We start from the raw sequence: 24,235 nt of genomic DNA on the forward strand, positions 1-24,235 counted from the left end.
ATTGGTGCATTTTAAACTATGGCTATTTGGTACGTACGATATGGTTATTAGTGAGACAGAGAAGAAACCCACTGTTGTTCATAGGCTACGCCTACCAATGAGAAGCAACAAAGGGATATTTTATAAGCACTTTCCACAAACAGAACAGCATATACCAAAGCTTTGATATAGATGGACCACCGAGGATGATAATTTTTATGATCCAATGCTCTCCTACTGGTACACTCACGCTCCTAATAAATAAAATGCATGTAAAGACATGTATTTAAAACATACACTGTGCTGCAATAAACTATGTCTGTCACATTATTTGCCACATGACCTTGAATGGTGATGTGACCTAATATTATTCTTTTATCAACGGTGAATATGCACAAAGATATGTTCTACTCGGTAGTGACATATGTACTTTTTGAGAAACAGAGCGAAACATAAAACATTAAGGTTGTTGCCACTAAAAAAAACGTAACACAAGTACATTAAGTTTGTTGCCAATGAAAAAGTAACACAAACTCTGTGACTTTAGATGACGATACAAATCACATTTTACTTTCTATGACCAAAATAAAGACACTTCAACATTAGTGTCAGCTACTAATTAACACTAATAACAGTCTTTACCATTCATGAGTCAAATCAAGGTGAGCTGATCACCGTCCTGAAATGGATGATAAGCAATCACATGAAGTTTCAAATAAAATGATTTTAAATTTTACTGCAGGGCGATCAAAAAATTAGAAGCTGTCCTAAAACTTTGCAGGTTATTAAGTGTGGAGGAGAGCAGGACTGATCACTTGTCTTTCCTGGAGAAGACTGATTTAATATTATAAGTTAAACACTGTAAATCAGAAAATGCTAGTGAACATAAAATATCAGCAAATTTAGCAAATCGCTAATACTTCATAACACTAAATTTAAAGAGACCTACAAAAACTGGTCCAAAAATATTTTGTGCAATTGATTTGTTGGGGATTAATTGAAGACACAACAAAATGGTTACCGTACATGCTACTGATGATAACAATAGTTAGTCAGCATGCATACTGCTACAATTTTTTACTAAATGTAATTGTCTGTAAACTGCATAACATCAAGATATATCAAAGGTATTCTATCAGTCGATCTTACAAACTTAAGCTTATTTTAATATCTGATAATACCAACCTCGTTAAAGTTTTATGCTGCCAATATGTCACTTTTGTTAAACTTAAGGATCACTAATATTTTATGATTTATAGTGTTTTGGAGTTCATACTAATTAACAACTGCAATAGCACATTGCTATGTGCGTATCTCACTAAATTTCAGTTGAGGGAAAGCAAAATTAACCCCCTAAGAATACTACGACAGGAATGCACCATATGGTCATTGATTAACTGTCCAGTGCCTTAAAACACTCGGTCAATACCTGTGAAACAGAATTATCCTGTAGGGAAATAAGTGTATTATTTCAAACAGTACTAATTAATGTGTTAAAACCATGCTTCTTAAACAGTCTTCCTTTAGGATGCAATTTAATATATATATATATATATATATATATATATATCGTTTTCACTAGATATAATTATTTATGAATCAAGTGAACTTCCATGTCAGTTCGTTCGGTCAAATACCATGGCAAGTTCACTAGTTTTGTAAAAATTATATCTAGTGAAAAAGAGTGTGGTATTTCCCACCTTCAAACAATTACTTCCAACATAAAGTTATTATTCTTTTTATTGTTGCACTATAACACTAATGTCCATAATAAATTTGAATGTGTATATAATAAAAACAATATAATTATTGCTCATCTAAATCACTGCAATTATTATAATGTCAGACACCCAACAGCCGTATAGTTTATACAAATGTGCTGAGTGTTATTAAATGAACATTCCTTTCTTTTACTCGTCTATAACATTCATCGAGTTTAAACGACACTTTATTGTGCTTTGACATTTCTTATTCATTGGGGTGACATTTCTGGTATCACGCAATGCGGAATCTTATGCCAGGATGAGCAGGAAAAAAGAGAAATGCCATTACGAGAGGGAAACACAATTACTGCGCCAAAAGCTACATTAGAACTTAACGTGTCGGCATGACAGACTTATGATGGCGGACAAAGATTCCATCAGAGATGTGAATGAAAAAAGACACAACGGACTACAGCTGAAGGACGGGCAGGAAATGAGCATGACATGCGGACACTTGGCTAAATAATAACCAATCCAGCGTGACTCATTGCCCAACCAAGCAAAAATGACCACAACTCTTTTTGGGTTAGTGAGTGAATGTGATCGATACACAATCTGATTGCTAACTGGAGTAACAAGGGAAAAAAAGAAGGTGTTGTTAAACTGATCACTATTTCAGACTTAAAGACAAATTGATCTCTTTTTTTTTGTAATGAACAAAACATAAGAAATCCTCAATTACTTGTGTTTATTTTTTAACAGACGGGAGTCATATCTTCTATATGACAATTTTGTCTAAATAAATAATGGTGAATTTACTTTTGCTGATTATTACTCAGGGTTTGGAGTCGGTATCTGGATTAAAAATCCCATGCCTCGACTGGGATTCGAACCCAGTACCTACCAGCCTGCAGACCGATGGCTTAACCACTACGCGACTGAGGCCGGTACATGTTAAAAAGAATACAGTGTACGTTCTTTTTGCTGTAATTTTTTGTCTTTGTCTTTTCTGTTTTTAAATCAACAGTACTTCTCTTGTCTTTTGACTCTGTGAACCTAATTATTTTCTACCTTACCTACATCATGTACAAAGTATATGATTTTAGTTGTTAACCCCCTATTATTTCTGGCTGACAATAATTAGGTTTTTTCCTCGCCTGATTTCCACTGCTGACTGCTTATTTTCTACACATAACATCTATGACCACCTGCTATAGGGTATATACTACCAAATCAAATCCCATAGACGACAATAGTAACATACTAAAACTCTTACCTGCAGCATATTAATCAACATAAACACTACAGATTTCAACACTACCACCCCTCACCCTTAAAGTGAATCAGAAAAAATTGGGGATGAAGCTGCTCGTTTTGGAGATAACAGGTAGCGCCTATGACTATCCTAGTTCCACACAAAAGTTTACAGGTACCCCATACATGTTTCAAGCACAAGGCTACTTGATACAGTGGTACTAGATGAAATAAAACTGCATAGATTTTTTGCCCAGATGAAACTCTTTTTTTTTAACAACCAACACATTCACAATCACCAATCACAGGATTTGTGGTGTTAATTTCTTTATCAAAAGTTTGGTGCACCTCGAACTTTGACCCAGCCGGAAGATTTTTGGTTTAGTACTACCTTTAGGCTTTTAGAACTAGAAATCTGTGTACATGGACACAGGAACATTGAAAACGAGGAGTAATATATGCAGGCATATGAAAAATATTTTAATTCACTCAAATCTGTTAGTATTTTACACACAATAAATCTGTCAAGTTGAAGAATGACAGCCCATGCAGTACCATGTTCAACCTGCAGCTATAAAGGGTCTAACATACATTTTGTATTTGTGTTACAATTGAACTAGAGAATGATGAAAGACATCCAGTGTTTTCACATAGAAAATACTCTATGATTAGCAGCAAGATTTTCCACGTCCACCTCCTAGACAGAACAGCACATACCATGGCCACTGAAATACCACTAGTGGAACAATGGCTGGAAATCAGCCAATCCATCTACCAACAGTAATCAATCCTGCAAAACCATGCATTCCAGGCAGGAGTTCCAACACCGAACTACTGTATGTATTTCTCCTCAAAACAAATACGTGTCCTTGCAATTTGCGTCAGTAATTATCAATGCTAAAATATGAAATAAAACTGATTAAAAGTTGGTTTATTTTGTTTAACGACACCTATTGAGCACACTGATTTATTAATCATCGGCTATTGGATGTCAAACATTTTGGTAATTTTGACATATACTAGTAGTCTTAGAGAGGAAACTCACCACATTTTTTATTAGTAGCAAAGAATCCTTTATACGAACCATGGCCTTTGTCATACCAGTTGTGCGGCACTAGCTGAAATGTGAAATAGCCCAACAGACCGACGGATGAGGACTGATCCTAGACCGACCATGCATCAGGCGAGCAATGTACCACCGAGCTACACCTCGACTCTAAAATTGATTAATGCCAGCATTTTTGTATAGGATTTTTTTTGGACATAGCCAGACAATTTATGTTACACTTTGAGTCAAACTTTGTAAGGCCTGAACAATAACTGAACCATAATGCTTCACCTCTGAATATATTCCTCGTTTTTAATTTGACTGATGCAGACAATATTTTTGCCAACTCAGCACTATGTGTTTGATCTCTACATGACTTCTTGTAATGGGTTTTCTGTGCGATATTTAGCTCTGCTGCATGACGGAAACACTTACATCACCGATCAATTATTCATGTACTGCAATACAGCAAACTGGCTTCGCACAGATGTAGTTTGTCCAAGTCAGTCATATTTGTAATAAATCAATTTGCTATACAAATCTCCAATTCACAGATGACATTCTCTCAGGCTTACACAAACAGTTTTTACAATTTGCAGTCTAAAAACTGACCTTACAGGACTCAAACACACATAAGGTTATTTAACCACTTGGTAAAACCATGACAACTAAGTAACTGTCATGACGGCAAATATAAGTTTTAGTTTTTAATACAAGGTGTTTGTTCTTTACTGACACACAACAGCCGATGTGTATTTTTCTCATGGGGTATCGTTAAACATTTATTTATTCATTGTTTGTTTTTAAATTTGTTACTTTTTTTAATCTTAAAAATATTTATAGCTGTATTTGTCCATACAGCTGATTGTAATAATTTATGAAAACTTTAAATTTTATACCAATATACTTAGCAAGAGGTTAAAACAAAGCCAAATATGGGGATGATGACATTCAAAGCAAGTTGATTCAAATACAATCTTCAGCTTAACAAAATAATGCTATGCAAATCTTTGGATTACGGTTAAATATGTACAGATAGGAAGATAGCATTGTATGAAGCTTTATAATCAACAGAATAGCATTCAAGATGAATGGATGTACAGTGAAGGCATATAAAAAACTTTTGTGAGGATAATTTATTTGATCATAATCTCCAAGCTGGGTTCAAGCTTACTGTCCAGGGCATGGAAATCAACTGCCTGGACTGTGTATATAGGACAGCGTGTATCCAGGGAACATTTTGTTTTTAAAATTTTGATTAGCAACAGTTGGTGATCAGGTAAAAATTGAACAGCAATTACTATTTTAACATTTTAGAATTGTGTACCATCTTTGGAATTTGCATCGCGAATTGTGATGCAGTACGGAACAAAATGATCCCTGCTATTCATCAGCACCAATGGATTTTGAAAGCAGAAAGGTGCAGTCTATACTTAACACATTATTGCAGATGACAGCTTCTTGCTCTGAGCCAACAAATTACACATGTTCCTCACCAACGGAACACCACATAGTATACACTCACTCTGTTTTGAAACAAGTACTGGGATATGCACCAAAGGACTTGATTACCGTGCCAATGGGAAAAACGCAACTAATCTTGCATTTTTGTTCACATGGCTGCATGAATTAGCAAACATGGTGGAAGGAATGTTTATTTAACGATGCACTCTCAACACATTTTAATTATGGTTATATAGCGTCAGACATAGGGTTAAAGGAAGGAAATGTTTTATTTAACGATGCACTCAACACATTTTATTTATGCTTATATTAGGTCGGACATATGGTTAAGGACCACACAGATATTGAAGGAGGAAACCTACTGTCGCCACTTCATGGGCTACTCTTTTCAATTAGCAACAAGGGATCTTTTATATGCACCATCCCACAGACAGGGTAGTACACACCACGGCCTTTAATATACCAGTTATGGAGCACTGTCTGGAGCGACAAATAGCCCAATGCACCCACTGTCAGGGATCGATCCCAGACATAAGGTGGGTGCTTTACCACTGGGCCATCCCGCCTCGTGACATGGTGGAAATGCAAGTCTGTGCTGTGCAGTCAATAGCAGCCCGACTAACATCCGACTGCTTTGATTACCAAGTGGGTGGAGTGTGACTCCCGCTAATTAACAGCCTACTCAGACATGACTGGCACAAAAGGTCTTAAAGGTGGCACTTTCTCAATGATTTATTGTTTGCTTAGGGAAAGCGGACAAGTGCTATAGTCTCGTCACTATACTTAATAACCACTATTGTTAGACGAGCTTTCTAAAACACATTTCCTCGAGGGTGTGGAAAGATGACAGTTGTACTGTGATAAGAAAAAGCAACCAAATAAAAAGAAAAAGACAAAAGAAAAAGACAAAAACACACAAACTCTCATACACACACACTATTAGATATTTATAGATCCTTTTCAATGTTTTCAATTTATTTCTAGTTTACCAATATGCCCAGCCTTGCTTGTCTGGTGTCATTTTTTTAGTATACAAATTTGTAAGATCCTGGGGTTTGTTTTGTATATTTTGTTTCTTTTGTGTGTGTGTGGGGGGGGGGGGGGGGGGGGGGGGGGGGGGGGGGGGGGGTTAAATAATTATATGCCATTTATTTTGTGCAGATTTTAAAAAAGAGAGTAAAATATATGTTTTTACTTGACCATGTTTTAAGTCAATCGTAACCTATCACATCTTCCTCCAAAGTTCAGTCTGTGTTTTGATCAGCAGTAGAATCACCAATGGACAAACTGAATCAAACTGTAAAGGAGCGGGACGTAGCCCATTGGTAAAGCACTCACTTGATGCGAGGTTGCTTTGGGATCAATTCCCATCGGTGAGCCGATTGGGCTATTTCTCGTTCCAGCCAGTGCATTACAACTGATATATCAAATACCATAGTATGTGCTATCCTGTCTGTGGGACAGTGCAAATAAAAAATCTTTTACTACTAATGGAAAAATGTAGTGGGTTTCCTCTCTAAGACAGTATGTCTAAATTACCAAATGTTAGACATGCAATAGCCGATGATCAATAAATCAATGTGCTCTAGTGGTATCATTAAACAAAATACACTTTACTTTAACAAATAAACTTTAAAGTTGCCATCATGAATTTAACATGGGTTTAAACATTATATTTATTGTACTGTGTTTAATAGTCATTGTTTTGGGTTCATGCTTTTTGTATTCAATAAATATCTTCAGTTTTTTTCTTTATTTCCATACCTCATCATCTAAATTATAGTTTTAAAGAGAATTTATATGCTTGCAAAATTAAACTCAATTATGTTTTAGGTTGACAGATCTCCTGAGATACAACATATTTAAAAAGTTGTTGGTTCTAGCTTCAAACATATCAATTTTTAAATGGTGGTTGTACAAAATTTATACATATAAAATTCTTCAACATATTTATTTCACTATTTTCTCAACATTTTATTAATTTCAGTTTGATTCTGAAAATACTTCTACATTATCCTATACATGTTTCCAACACATTCATAAATCTGTGAAGGTGAAGGTAAATAATGAATGGCCATTTCCTTTACCTACCAAGAGCTATTAGTTTGCAATAGATACAAATGGAGATGGGTATTTTAAGTTGCCAATTAGCTCAGTGTTTTACTAACAGTCAGTAAGAAGTGTGTTTACCAACACTCACATTGGTATTAAGAAATGACCTTGAGTCACAGGTGTTTTTAGCTCATCAGGCAATGACTTCTAACATGTGTAAATAAATCATTAAAATAGAAGGACCCCATGTGGGTTTTTACTCTGGTTGCTGCTACAGTAGTACTGGTAATAAACAACATGCACTCAGCCCTAGCCACTGGAGACCATCAATACTATTTTGACAAGAAAGTAGCCTACTTTTCACTGTTAACAGATTACTTCTGTGGACTGCAAAAGTTATTAACTATAATAATATTAATGAATGCTCTAAACAGTCTATGTTTCGACAACTTCCGTAGAAACTTCCAACAAATTCACCATATTTTCCCTGTTATTTTGTCCACGATAAACTAATTTTAAAATAACGACAGACGACAGTCTTTTTCTCTCAAACCGGAAATTCGTATTCTTTATTTAATTTTCTGTTTTCTGGTTTCGGAAACGGAAATCGGAAACGAAATTATAATTTAATAAAAGTCTTCAATCCAGTCTAATATGCAGAGATGAAAGTGGATTACAAAAATCATAATTAAAAATCCAGAAGTTTGAATATTGGTGGTTGGGTAATGAGAGTAGCAATACGATTAGGGGTAGGCCACATTCAGAATGTATGTAAAGCATCAGCAGAAACGATATTGTAAATTTTGAACAAAGAATATGGAACATTTTGGACAAAGGGGTAAACCCAAAAACACTTTACAGACAATTTAAAATCCTGAATTCTGGATTATGAAAAACAAAAACATACCAACATGTAAATAGTGTTGTCTACTTAATACGATACTGATAATTACTTTAACAGGGATGAAGGTAAATAGACCAGCTTTTCTTTTAATGTGGCGAAGAATAGTAATAACTGGGGTTTTTAAATTTTAGTGACATAGTATTGGGATAACATCGCTTTGTATTCCTACATTAACAATAAAATGGGTGCAATAACACTGCAAAAGATTTTACTGGGAATTTTTTGTTGCAAGAATACTAATTTTATTTAACTGTGACTGAAAAAATATCTATATTTTATAAATATTTAGCTTTTCTATTTTAATATATTTCACATGCACATAAATTATTTAAAAGAAACAAAAATCTTAACGTAATTTGAAAAGAAACTTAAAGTTATCAGACATTCCTTGTTATTTGAGACTAATGCTTTATGCTATTTACCATTTGCCCAATGCAATTTTAATAACCATAATACTTTGTTGTGATTAAAACATTATTAAAGCCTTAAAGCATGTATGGGAGAATTACCAAGGAATAAAACACTTGCAATTTAAGACAAAATAAACTGTTTAAAAATTAACATTTTGAAAAAGACCAACAAGTGAACTGAAATTTTTTTTTTTTAAATAGCAAATTCATGAATAAATAATGTAACAGGAGATGTTTACTCGAACTTTAGAAATACCAATTTAGAAAATATCCCTTGGGGAAACTGCAAAATCAAATGAAAATTAGTTTCATTTGAGATAAAAATCACATATCCATTCGTGTAACAAAAAACCCAATCCACAGCAGTGCAATGATGGCATCCTTAGTGAAATAGGAACATTTTCACTGGCTGCTTGCCACAAGATCACTTTTTTTATATCAATTATTTATGAGATATTTGTAACATGCACTGCAGTAAAACTGATGAACCATGATGGCATCCACTTTGTATGTTTTTCTCAACTGTTAGGCTACAGCTCATTAGTATGGCACGACACCAACCAAAGATAATTTCTAGCCATTGCAACATGTTCAAACATGTCAAGAGTTCATTACAAAAATGCTGTATAGCCATTTACGTTATTTTGAGACAAATGTGGTTTTATTTCAACATGATGTAGTGTGTATCACATGAAGCACAGTTTTAAGATCATGTTCAATGAGAGTACATGTAGATCGCATTTTGACAGAAACTTTACTGTCATATATATATTGTCAAGTTGTATTAACTAACTCCAAAATTTCAAAATTGGAATATATTGCATTTTGAAAATCTTCATGTCTTACCATATTCTTTGGTGTGCCATGACATTTTAAACTATAGTTTAGTATAGCATCAAGAATGCCGTAAATGATACAAATAGAACTTCCAGTTTACCCAGCATTTTGGTTCATAGCATTTTCACTTGCACCATTCTAGCAACAAATTGCTAATAGTTTGTACAGGTTTGCCTTACTTACTGGTATCGAAGTAATTAGTATCAATAGCAAACGCAAAGATGGACAAGTTATTCTAGATATACAAATGAAAATGGCCCGCATGTATCAATGATTGACACATGGCGATAGTCTTCTACCCTACATACATGTATTTCCTATATGTTCTATCTTGCAAGTTCTCACAAGAAAAATATAGACAGAAGTGAGGAGTTGTAGTCATATTGTTTTAATTATCAGTGTGATTTACAACAATAAAAAATGTTTTCCATGTAGATGGTTTAATACATAGTAAATGTTAAAACACTAGTGTCCCAAGTGGGGAATCTCTTTCAGAAAGGTATTTCTGGCCTTCGTTGTACATACATGGGATAGAATAAGGCTATATTGTACAGATTAAACAACCGTCTTTATCACTATCAAATCCACTCTAGGACTTTGTAATTATTCAGCTGAAATATTGCATGTTTGCAAATGACTCACTTAAATCTGACATTGTCTACAAATCATGACAGAGGACATGTCATCAAGTGAAGTCAGTGTAAATACAATGTAGAAAAGCATGACAAATTAGATTTACTTAACAAATCATTTGAGAAAACAAGCTGTCTTGGGCGACAAGTCCGACAACATGAATAGATGACAAACTGCTGCAAAGGCAGATTTATTCATGAAAGTAATCAAATCTTGCTACAACCTCTTCTAAAATCTTTCACTCCAACAATTTACACTTTGCCTGCCCAAATAACAATTTCCCTAATGCCACTGAATTAACAAAATTAAACCAGCGGGTCCGTCCAGAATAGCTCAAACCCACCCTCCAGACAATGTATCTGAAAAATCCATCCAAAAATAGCACAATGTTTAAGGTCAGATTGCAACAAAGAAAGGGCGGTAACTCGGGAAAGATATGATTCATATAAAAGGACAGTACAAAGTGACTCAGAGTTAGAGGCCCAACATGTGCCAATGTGAATACAATTCCGATGGACAAATTTACTACTAATGAAGACCTGATCAATAAAACTACTTAAGCACGGATGATATGCGTGACAGATGGGTCAAAGGATGGTGTGCTGCTTTCAACAATGACTCTGTGAATGTGACAGAAAATACAACCACATCCTCATTCACAGCCAGAAACAGACTCCAAGGCAAAGACAGGGATAAAGTGATATTGAGCAAATGTTTTTGTGAGCTACTAACACTGTCTACGTGCATCAGTTACCAGATTAGGGATACCTTTATTTCAATCAAACATCTTATCGTAATATTATTGCAATGAATACCAAAGTACTTCTGTTCCAGTTTTAATTTTGTTATTTGTTTTTTACTTTTGTTGCTGTTTTTGTTTGTTTATTGTTATTGATTGTTTTGGGGGGTGGGTTGAAAGACATGGTATTATTACTATCTTGAGTGCGTCATTAAATAACATTTCCATTCCTTTATTACTATCTTAAGTTGACACTTTAGTACTTGGTTCTAACATGCATAACTTGTATGTATTACCAACAGCAGACAGGTAAATTATTCATCAATTACTAAATTAACATTTAACAAGATTAAGGTAATTTACCTTCATTTTAGTAACACCTATTCATTATCTGTTTTCTTTACATGCACGTGCAACGAAATCCAAATCACAGCATATTTACATCAATTCTATTATTCAAACTGTAAGAACAACTAGTGTTAACATTTTCAGCGACAGTCGATTATGAAGTTTAACAACTGATCATCATATTGGTGGAGCTCAATCAATGTATGTTTCATTACAATCGATCAATGGAACATCACTATATTCTGGGTGTACAAATTGACCCAGGTCACTGATCCTTATTTAGTATTATAGCTCTGATGGTATTATTAGGCTTTTGTTGAAGGAAATCCTTCAAATACAGGACAATGGACTGGGTTGTCCATGCATCTCTATGATATCTTTCAGAAGGATGTCCATCTTTGCCAAAGACAATAAGCGGACCTTCACAAGTACACCGAGTAATTTGCAATTTGTTAAGCTGCGCATAGATCACTTTCTATTGATTTCTCTCCTTATCCCTCATATCACAAATCCGAAGCTAATCGCTCATAAGGCCTCTGTCAAGATATTATTTCATACTGGCAAGATACATCGAAGATGGAAAAAGCAATCAAAATTCTATCTAGTTCCGAGAAATACAGGACATTGATGGACATGCTGTTTACAGTGTTGCACATGTTGGGCTTAATCTCGACTTTGATATTTAAAAGATGAAGACTAACGACTAAATCATCATGTAGCAATCGAAGATATATTCAGTTCAGCTGACCAGTTCATAAAGAAAAGATCATAAAGTCCACATACATTCATATCCGACAGAACGGCAAACAAATAAGAGATTAAGAAATAAACTAGTAGATTATGTGATACATCATAAAGTAGCTCATTTGAATTTAGAAGATCCTGCGAACAAGCATCTTCAGATCTACATGCTTGTGGAAAGAAAAGGAACATTATTTTAAGGATATTTAAAACAAACAAAACAACCTTACAGCTATTTGGTGTGGTTATTTCAACATTTAGTGTAGAGAGTATCAGGGATAACTCACTAAGGCCACATAGCCATGATAGGCTACTCCTACCAAATAGGGGCGGGATGTAGCCCAGTGATACAGCGCTTGCTCGATGAGCAGTCGGTGTGAGATTGATCCCTGTCAGTGGACCCATTGGACTATTCTCGTTCCAACCAGTGTACCACAATTGGTATATCAAAGGTCGTGGTATGTACCACCCTGTCTGTGGGATGGTGCATATAAAAGATATCTTGCTGCTAATCAAAAAGAGTAGCCCATGAAATAGCGACAGTGGGTTTCCTCTCTCAATATCTGTGTGGTCCTTAACCATATGTCTGATGCCATATAACCATAAATAAAATGTGTTGAGTGTGTCATTAAATAAAACATTTCTTTCTTTCTTTCCTACCTGATAGCAGCAAGGCTTACTTTATATGCACTTTTCTAACATGCAAAACTCGCAATGAAAAAAACTGAGTGATTAATTGTTCCCCTAACTTAGATTATGGAGAGTCAATTTAAGATATTACCATATTGATACCATATAAATTGGCATGCTAACAACAGCTATAAATTACTCTCCTGGAACTAGTTTCAGGGGAGTGATGGAAAGAATAAGTGATAGCTCCCCTAAAATAGCGAGATCTGGTTTAGTATACAATTGTTATGCAGTCCATCTGTTCCTTTCTGCAAGATTACTTATACGTTCACATACTAAGGTGAGCTAACAATTACTCTCTTAGTACTAGTATTACTCTCTTAGTACTAGTATTACTCTCTTAGAACTAGTATTACTCTCTTAGTACTAGTATTACTCTCTTAGAACTAGTATTACTCTCCTTTAACTAGTATTACTCTCTTAGAACTAGTATTACTCTCCTTGAACTAGTCTCAAGGGAGTGACGGGAAGCGAGAGTGGTCACTTCCCTTTAATGGTGTGCTCTGTACATGTATACCAGACAGCACACCCCATCATTCTGATAAGGGTGGAAACACTGACAGGTGGAATAAGGACAATCGATCTTACAACCAAACTCACCTCAGGAGAGTACTCTAGCCACTGTTTACTTGTACACTGACTAAAACTAAGCTGATAAAACCACACTACACCGACGATAATTTAAACTGGGCTAATAAAATTATACTACAATAAAAAGTTGCCCCAATAGTTTAAGTTGGGCTAATAAAATGATACAATATTGAAAGCTGATAGTGTAACATGTATTGAGGATCTGTTTATTTTGGTACGATTACAGGCCAGTGGTTTGAGCATTTACATGATGCGTGATTGATCCAGATTTGTGAACTTAATGTGTCATTTCATGTTCCAACTGGTTATCAAGGACTAATATTTCTCCCATCCCTAGCCATGCAAGACAGACCCATTCCATGATGTCAGCCCATGCAGAATAAATCTGTCTTGCGTAGGCTATAACATCCCTGAATTTAACATGGGGAGTATTACGGCATTGGTAATATATGACATCACATCAATGCGAGTTGGTTAGTTTTAGATCAATATTTTGTTATTAAAACCTTATAATAAAAGCTATTGTGTTAATTTGTAGTGTATATAACACACATATATATATATATATATATATATATATATATATATATTTAATACATGAAACAGACACAGCAAATATGATAGCCTAGTCCCAGGTCGAAATTTCCACCACCTCGTGTGTAGTTTTTCTATCCCACATGGCCACCACATATGATGGAGTCTATTAATCTGTGAGAGAGTGCATATAAATAACTCCTTGCTGCTAAGTAAATGAAACTTACTAGTTTGGTTATGTGGTAAAACAAGATTTTTGCTCTAACAAGTGAGACCAATTATGACAATTGTAAACCACTTGCTCCTACCCAATATTTCTAAACAGTTTGTCAAAAGGCCAGGTCTAAAGGAAGAACACCTGAATAAAGAAAAGCCCATCTGTATATTGCAAAACGTCTTCGTTTAGCAATGCATGCCAACATAATTATCATGTATCTAATGCCAATAACTTACAACAACCTGAGATTACAGCTGAACATATAAATCCTTATTCATCCTCGCCCCCCCCCCACCCCCCATCCAACCTCCTCCCCAATTTTTAAAACAAATTACACAATTTCTGCAACAAACTGCCCCCCTCCCCAAATGTTATTAACTTATTAACCTGCTGTTTATGTACATTTACGCACATCTAGTTTCATCTATCAAAATGAGAACCCTCAAAATGGTCAAATGAGGTCAACAATTTTATATTTCAGTTAAGTGTCTGCCCCGCTTCTGTGACTAATTCCACGACGACTATGAGAAAAGCAGCTGAGCTACTATCCGTTGTTATCAGTGGTGAAGAAGGTGGTCCACAGTAATGACAGTATTATAGACTGAGATTACCCACAGAACCAGCACAATGACCAGTCATTACTGGTAATGGACCTTCGAGTCCCACGAGGGAACTTCAGCCAATCTGACGAATCTATCTTGATGATAATAATTCTTCATTTGGGCACGCATCGTAAATTTGAGCCAATTGACCTAACGAAAATGGTATAATCTAGCCAATAATAGTGTACGTAGTATAGGATCATGTCTTAAAATAAATTGCTTCACCTCTCAAAGAAAAGCTAATACACAAGAACTGTACAGCCTGCTGCCAACATTACATCAGTGATTTGAATAATTATAGAGATCACCAGCTGATTTGCCGTTTCAGTTTCAACATACTCATCAGGCCGCATTTTTCACCAAATTCTACTACGATCTATTTGGAATACTTTTTTTCTTTTATTTTTACATTGTGTAACTTGCTAATTCAGAATTTGATTTTAATAATATAATTATTATCTCGACACGAAAATTGGATGTCTCATTAGATGCTTTTTTACTTTTTTTAAGATTGATATTACAAGAATCTAACTGGTTTTACATGATTTTCATATATACAGAGATTTTATGAGAATCAAACTCCCAGATTCTTGTAAAAAAAAAAAAAAAAAAAAAAAAAAAAACCACCCACGGTTCTCTGTGATGAACAACCATAGGTGCAAATATAAACCAAGTTTCATTAACCTACAACTTACAGTTTGTGAGAAACTGATCTAAACACAAAACTTTCATGTAACACTGTATCTTACCTTTTTACTTTGTAACCATAGGCGAGACAAAAAAGATACTAAAGCTTTACAAACATACATTACCAATATAACATACCAACCATTCTAAATGTTACAATTTCAGATTTACTAAGTAGTCAACATCATTTGCCAATTATTATTATTATTTATTTTTTGAAGCAAGCATGTCTCAAAAACATACATGTACATGTATCTTTATTACACAATAAAAATCTTTTACTTTTGTTAGATTACTTTAAAACTAGCAATGGTCAAATAAGAATTTGCTTTAATATAAACAAACTAAAAAGAAACCAACAACTGTCAATATCATATAGAGAAGTTGTTATTGCTTTATAATGGAAGTAAACCAAAAAAAATAATTAAAATTAAAAAAAGACAGGAATATAAAATAACGTCATTTTGCAATTTCCACTTCTATTTAGCCTATCGCCAAATGAACCAATTATTAATCCACTAATAACCACTTTAAATGGCACAAATCGATACACAAGAAACTAGTTTTCAATATTTCTTTTCTCAAGTGTTAAAAAGGTTCTGCAAGCGAGATTCGTTTTCCCCCTGTAGTCATTTACCAAATGAATATATGGTATATACAAACAGATCTCGTCAATACAATCAGACTCTCACCGAGTCTCAGTACTTAGGGGGTTGAGTGATTCACCCTCAGAAAACTGCATGCGCTTGCAAGAATCATATCAGACCTCATCCTAGATGAAAATTAATACTGGGCAATATCTTCTGAAAATTGGACTATATTGATCCTGTAAGCCATTATTCGTGTCTACAGCCGTGCATAAATGCCGAGCAAATACATAGATCTGGTATAAATCAGTCTTGTCAATCTAGTTTTACCATAATGCATCATGATGGGATCCTGCAAATTGGATAAAGAATAGAATGAACCAGCGAGGGTCAAGCTGGGTCAAATCGTGCCCAAGAAGACAAGTGCTGGACAAAATTCAAGCAGACGTTGATAATCCAATAAATATACACTTTATTTTCCTTAAACACGACTTAAATAATAAAACCTGTTTAGTATCAAATGAAATGCCCTACCTGGGATATAACCATGTTAAAAGAATATTTTACACAGATTTTATTTTGGTTATTGTAATAATAACAAATTCAGGTTATCCCTGAAAATAAATGTTTACTGCAACTTCATAAAAAATTTCCTGACTTGAATTTCTTTCTTTTTCAGCTAGAATTTCTTTTCTTATATCATCCTTTTTGTAACAAATATTTTTAATATGAAATGAAGGGGTTGGGAGAAACAGAACAAATAAGGGTTTTTAAAGATGGACTTGTTATTTGTTTAGCACAAAGTAAAGTTTATTTTGTTTCATGATATCACTAGAAAACATTGAGTACTTAATCATCAGCTATTGGATGTCAAACATTTGGAAATTGTAGAAAATGTTTCAAAAAAATAAATAATAATAATTGCTATTTGTTTTCATTAGCAAAGGATCTTTATATGCACTTTCCCACAGACAGGACAGCACAAACTACAGCCTTTGATTATGATATACCATTCATGATTCAATGGTTGGGATGGGGAAAACCCCCAGAGAATAGATCCATCAAGTTGTTAGCAACAATGATGTAAAAGACAATATAATATTTTCTACAATTATTTTAACTGACATCTTGAATGTTTTACCAACACACTGAGAAATATTTTCAATGTCCACATTTCACAGAGATAATACCTACAAGAAAACTATTCTCCTAATCCATGGATGTTTCAACTTCTTACCAAGAGGATTAACATACAGATTTAACATCACAAGTCATTTCTGCTAAAAGCTGTTAATGGAGATTAACAAATCACCTGGATTAAATGCTACATATTACATTGGCCTGACATTTACATACTATCCACCTATTCAATACATGGAACTTAACAGATTCTGTGTTCATCAGGACTGGAAACATCGTAACTAATTTGAGAAACTGGATATTGTCTGACAAATGTCAATCTGTTTGGAGCTGGTATACTGAAACTTCACAAGAGTTTGTGTTCAGTGTAATGAAAAAGGAATCCGATGGCAGCAACAGTTGCTAAAGTCAATAGTAATTTCCAAAGAGCAAATTTACAGTCTCTTAAACCTAATGGACAGAATCAGATGTCCACTATAGATTGATTGACCCCTGTTTTAGCAACAAAACAAACTCCCAAATCCAAGAACCATCAACAGAATTAACCTATATCTGTTTATAAACAAAGTAGCAGAAATCTAGAGACAAATCACATGAAAGTCAACAAAAATGGAGGCTAGAGGATTATTTAATGTTTCAGTCTTTATTAATGTCCATCAGTAGCCCTTTCCTGCAGGTATGGATCCGGGTGGGGTGTCTTGATGTGCATCGATAAATGCAATGTTTAGCAGATTAATACAATTCATTTATTTTCTTTTAGTGGGAAATGTAATATCTGGATTGGCTTGATGATTTTGGGTAAGACTACCATTATATGGAATGAATATCAGTGTCATTTTTAATACTGGATGTGTCACTTTTCAACACTGCACCTCCAGTTGAATGCTGTAGACATCTTTTTTAACTATCGCTCCACTTTCCTAGACAAATTCTGCATCTGCCTCTGCCCTGACCAGTACTTGTTTTATGCAAGAATTGTATGGAATTAATTGTCTTGTCTACCATAAACGTTTTTGGTGCACTGTGCACTATCATCCACAGATGCAACTATAAACCACATTTCATTTACCTAGGCCTTATAGTTTGTGAGAAACTGATCTAAAAGTGAAACTTTAACAAAAACGTAATACCTATATTTCACCTAATAACCTCGTAAAGCTGAGACAAAAATGGCTGTCAAACACAACATTTTATGTTGCTACTGATTACCAGGCCATGTTCAAATTCATCTGCAGGCCTCAAAACCAAAACAATACTTTCTCAAAAAGTATCGAAATGTAGACAATTTCTGTGATGTTTTTTATTTTTGTTCTTGTTTCTTTTTCTTTTAAAGCCAAATGCAATTTCTTTTTAACCAATCTGCATTTGCTAATGTGATTACCGACAGACATGCATTTGCAATTCATTCATTATTACAGCTAGTCAAATGCATTTGCAATTCATTCATTATTACAGCTAGTCAATGGATACCGAATTTTTTTTGTGAAAACCTGTACACTGCTACTAAAAGAATAGTGGCCTTGTCATTTGCAATTAGTAAGGGAATTACTAATGTTTCTTTTCAGTAATTTTACAACAGAAGTACTACATCTGCGTACTCAAATTAATTATAAACTATGGTAGCAGAGAATCACGACCAGATGACATGAGATCCAACCATCAATGGGTTAATTCCCTTGATGGCATTAACATAAAGGTGAAAAGGATACTTTTTATATTTTCTTTTTACGATTACCATGCATTTTCTTTTCTTTCTGTTGGTGGCTTTTGAGGTTGAGAAAATAAAATAAAAAGATATATTTAGAACTCTACTATTAGTACTATTATATTTTAATGCAATATGGTGTATATGCATATTTGTATAGTATATGGATACAACTTGGTGGATGGATGGATGGACGGATGGGATGGATGGATGGGATGGATGATTGAATGGGTGGATGGATGGATGAAAAGATGGATGAAGGGATGGATAGACAGCTGGATGGACGGATGGAATGGATGAATGGGATGGATGATTGAATGGGTGGAGGGATGGATGAAGGGATGGATAGACAGCTGGATGGACGGATGGATGGACGGATGGAATGGATGGATGAGATGGATGATTGAATGGGTGGAGGGATGGATGAAAAGATGGATGAAGGGATAGATAGACAGCTGGATGGACGGATGGATGGACAATGGATAGATAGTCAAATAACTTAATTTTAATGAGCATTATCAAAAATACAAAGTTCTACATTGTAAATGAAGCAACCAATAACTAATCACAATCATATACACAATATTTAAGTCAATATTAATAACATTGAGATTAAAAACTCAAATGTCTATAAATGTTAATTTTCACACAGAATTGTTGCTCTTACCGCAGATTTACATCACTTTCAGTGAATTCCATATTTATAAAGAATCAACAGCACCGCTGATAACCGAGACAGGTTTTCACACTGCACTGTCAATTCCCACCACCAACAAAAACATACACCTTTACGGGTGACTGGACCCGTGGCCCAAATAAAATACAATTTGATACACCCATCAGCCACGTAAACATATAATTACTGCAGTCAATCTTTCACAAGCAGACTGAAAAAAAACCTTGTGTGTAAATCATTCTTTTGGAAATATTCTCTTTTGGGGGTAACATACTATTTTAAAATAACAAACATAAGAGAAAAAGTCAATGATATAAACATATTATTATGGAAAATAGGCAAGAGATGTTTTTCACAAGTAGTATAAAGGCAGAAGTTTTTTTGTTTAAAAGATGAATTCTCAATTAATGACAAATAATTATTGAATATTGTCAGCAACTAAATTTGTACTTGATCAAAAAGATGAAGAACAGATAAGAAAAGCTGTCACTTCACTTCAACTTATTTTTGAGCTCATAAATATCCTAGTAAAGTTCAATCATGCTGTCCTGGGCACACACCTCAGCTGTGTGGTTAGTGAGAGAGAAGTTGGTGTAGTGGCTATACACCTCCCAATTGAACCGTTAAAGAGACATACCCTAGTTTATAAACACTAAGGCATATTTTTGACTATTAGAGCCGTTTTTTGATAACTGAAATCATACATTACTTAGCTTTTATGGTTTAGATTATCAATTTCCGTACATTCAAATTTTTATTGGTCTTCTTGTTGTTTTTAATATCACAAAATGGATTTATCATATTTTTTAAAACGCACATGCATCTGAGAAGTGACAGTTATGGAGTCAAGTTTTAGTCTATTTTTAGAGGGTATTTCACCATTTCAAAGTCACAGACTCATGTTTTACTCATTTGTAACTTTATCCGAATGTGTTATAAGTTTATAGATTAAGTAAACTTAGTGTTAATTTTCACGGCTTGAAACTAGGGTCTGTCCCTTTAAAACTCACTTTGGGTGGGAGCCAGTACTTACATGCATCTACATTAACACTGATGGCTTAAGCATTACACCACGGAGGCAGGTAGATATATATATATATTTTTTTTTAACTTTATTGAAAACATGCCTACCTACAGTAACCCTAACCCCAATCCTTAACCCTAACCTAACCTTATCCCATAGTAATAACTGCAAGGTATTCCTAGAGTCGATAAATAATATTTCTAATCAGTGGGAGGCAACATTTGAGCATAACCGTAGACATGGAGTTTTCTCCCCTAGGTTGGAAATGATGCTGCTGCTAGACTTGTATTCTAACTGACCTACATGTATTTTCACAAATATACATGTATGCATGAACACAATCACAAAAATTTTTGTATTTTAATTGTTGCTATTTTCCCTCCAATTTGATTAAATCAAGTAAACTATTAGTTGTTATTACAAAATAATCTTAATTTACATAAGGCAATTCCAACCCTCGGACAAAAACATTTTGTCACGAGGGTTGGAATTGCCTTATCTATACCTCACAACGGTGATCGATTCTTTTTCTTGTCCATTTAATTACAGTAAAAAAAACCCATTAATTTTTTAAGCTACGTACGGTTTGTTTATTGTTGAACGATTCGTAAACATTTCACCTACGAACAATGACTCATTTAATCATACGCTGAAATATATAGTCCAACTTATGCAACGACATAAAAATGCAACAACTTAACAATAAATATAAAGTTGAAAATATTAATTTGTTTAAATATTTTTAAACCAATGATACAACGTGAAATGGCAAACAGAATTTTGAAAACCATGAGTTATGATGTCATGCGTATGTAGAAATCGTCTAGCCCTCGGGTCAGACAGATTTATCTAGCACTGTGCAAAAGCTGGATAACCTTGTCCAGTGGGCAAGAAATATATATATATATATATTGCTGAACACAATTAGCAATATATAACTTAACATTATTTTTTAATTAGTTTAAGTATTTATCATTATTATTAATATCATGTTGGTCCAAAAGCCTTAATAACCAAACATCCGATTAAGTATAACCATGTAAAGTAAAGTTTGTTTTGTTTAACGACACCACTACAGCACATTGATTTATTAATCATCGGCTACTGGATGACAAACATTTGGTAATTTGACTGTCTTTTTTTCCCATTAGTAGCAAGGGATCATTTATATGCACCATTCCACAGACAGAATAGCACATACCACAGCCTTTAGTATAAGCCTTTAAAGATAGATCAACAGACAACATCCATACACAACAGTGGCGTAGCGTGGGTGGAGCCACCGGGGCAGTTGCCCTGGGCACAAAATTCTGGACTGGTGAAAGGGACTCAGGGAGTGCTAACAGTCCACTGGTTAGGGGGCACAATACTTGCCTTGCCCCGGGCGCTGGCAACACACGCTACGCCACTGGTACACAATCGTGTGTTTCGATTCCAAGTCATACAAATTGGCAAATAAAACAGTACTTTTTTCTTTTTTAATACAGATACTCAGACAAGTTTAACTTGCTTTGCTTTAGCTACCTGTATTAAGCAGCCACCTGTCTAAAAATATCACATTTCTTTATTTTCATTCTACATTTAATGTATTAGCCAGTCAATTGTCTGATGAGGCCTTATTATATGTAGACTCGTGCTCATCTAATCTAGGACATAATGACCTGCACTGACTGGTCACTGATCCAAAACGAATTGTCTATTTAATTTATACTGGTGCTTAACACAGGTCTTACAATATATATGTAATATTACATCTACAGTTAAGACAGTGCTTAAGAAATCAGCAGATAATGCACGACCCTTTAACCTTTCATATCCAAAATCAATAACTGTAAACCATTTAATGTTCTTAATATCATCATCTGTGAACTTTTCAACCTGAAATGACCAAACTTGCAAAGAAACGTGAAACGAAAGGCACAAAACATCAAGACAACATCAGAAAACCAATCAGCAGTAGAAGGTACATGTATGTATGTACATGTGATTCACAATTTACATATAAAGTTGTAGAATGTTATGTAACTAGCTCCAATATATACTGATGGAAAGACATAAGGGAACACAGGACTTCAAGTCTTGTAACAGTAAATATTGACTGCAACAAAAACCCTTACCCACAGTATCAGGAAGTTAACTGTATTACTGGCTCTGGAAGTCATTGACACAGTACTGACATTCTATCCCACATTTCATTTCACTTCAATTTATTTTCGTGCTTATATCATTTAAGGTTCAAGCATGCTGCATCAGCTATCTGGGCTGCCTGTCCAGCACAGTGGGTTAGTTGTTAATTGTTAGTGAGAGTCGTTAAAATTTGCTCTGGGTGAGAGCCGGTACTGGGCTGCGAACCCTGTACCTACCAGCTTTATATTCGATGGCTTAACCACGACGCCACTGAGACCAGTTATTCCACATTACATCTTTGTATTTTATACAGGTTTAACTCTAGCAGTGAATGGCATCGGGTCGCTATGATAGCATAAAACTGTCAACGGCATACATGTTATGACTTATGTTAGGGTTAGGGTTAGTTTTTACAACATATTATGATACATTTTCAGAGCATGTTGGTTTAATTACATTGTTATATTGACAGAATGCCTAGAAATATATCATTTTATGGTGAAAACGTTTCTAAATTATGTTGTTATGTCAATGGCAGTTTTGTGCCACCATAAGTCTCAAATACCATGTACATTCCCTCTTCTTTTTTTTTTTCTCAGTATAGTTACATGTAACTGTGAACATACATATGTATACATGCTTTCTACTCTTTATTAACAGAATTCATGTTTGGACAACTTTCAGTATAATGACCATCTTCTTCATTCTTTGTCAAATATTACGTGAATATAAATCAATAAAAACAAATGAAGACATGAATGAATGAAGGAATGAAGGAATGAAGGAACAAATGAACAAACGATGATTGTTTAGTACACTATAGAATGAACAAAACATCCAACAAAACATCCAACCAATAGGTGTCAAAACAAAAGTACGGGTGTAAATCAGAGAAGGAAATGTGTGTTGAAGTACATAAAATTCTGAAAACATAATTAATCAGCACTGTCGTCACTGTTTGAAAGTAAACTTTTGAAAAATAAAAATATACCATGTAACATGACTTATGATGACGGCAATCCACTTCTGGAATGGGTGATAGTACTGACGACTAGCATCAGATTCAAAGTGAGCTCATCTCTAGATGATCAATATCACTAGTCAGCTACACGTACATTAACAGCTCAATGGACTTTAGAAACATCTTTTATCAAAATGTTATGTCGGTTACCTTGATTTACAGAGGATTTGAAGTGGGGGGTGGGGGGGGGAGTAGGGGTGGGGTAACTGTGTTGAAGAATAAAGGTAAAATAAGAAGGAAAGAAATGTTTTATTTAATGATGCACTCAACACATTTTATTTATGGTTATATGGCATCAGACACATGGTTAAGGACCACACAGATATTGAGAGAGGAAACCCAGTCACCACTTTATGGGCTACTCTTTTTGATTAGCAGCAAGGGATCTTTTATATGCACCATTCCACAGAGAGGGTAGTACATACCACAGCCTTTGATATGCCAGTCGTGATGCACTGGCTGGAATGAGAAATAGCCCAATGGGCCCACCAACGGGGATCGATCCCAGACGAACCGTGCATC

General features: G+C 34.7%; 1 protein-coding gene across 5 annotated transcripts in view; it reads right to left on the minus strand.

Annotated features, from left to right (window-relative positions):
- LOC121384713 (STE20-like serine/threonine-protein kinase) overlaps positions 1-24,235 on the minus strand; it is a 123,580-nt gene that overhangs the window by 45,070 nt on the left and 54,275 nt on the right. The gene's annotated exons all lie outside the window — the stretch shown is intronic.

This window comes from Gigantopelta aegis, chromosome 10, assembly GCF_016097555.1.
Source record: "Gigantopelta aegis isolate Gae_Host chromosome 10, Gae_host_genome, whole genome shotgun sequence".
NCBI lineage: Eukaryota > Metazoa > Mollusca > Gastropoda > Neomphalida > Peltospiridae > Gigantopelta > Gigantopelta aegis.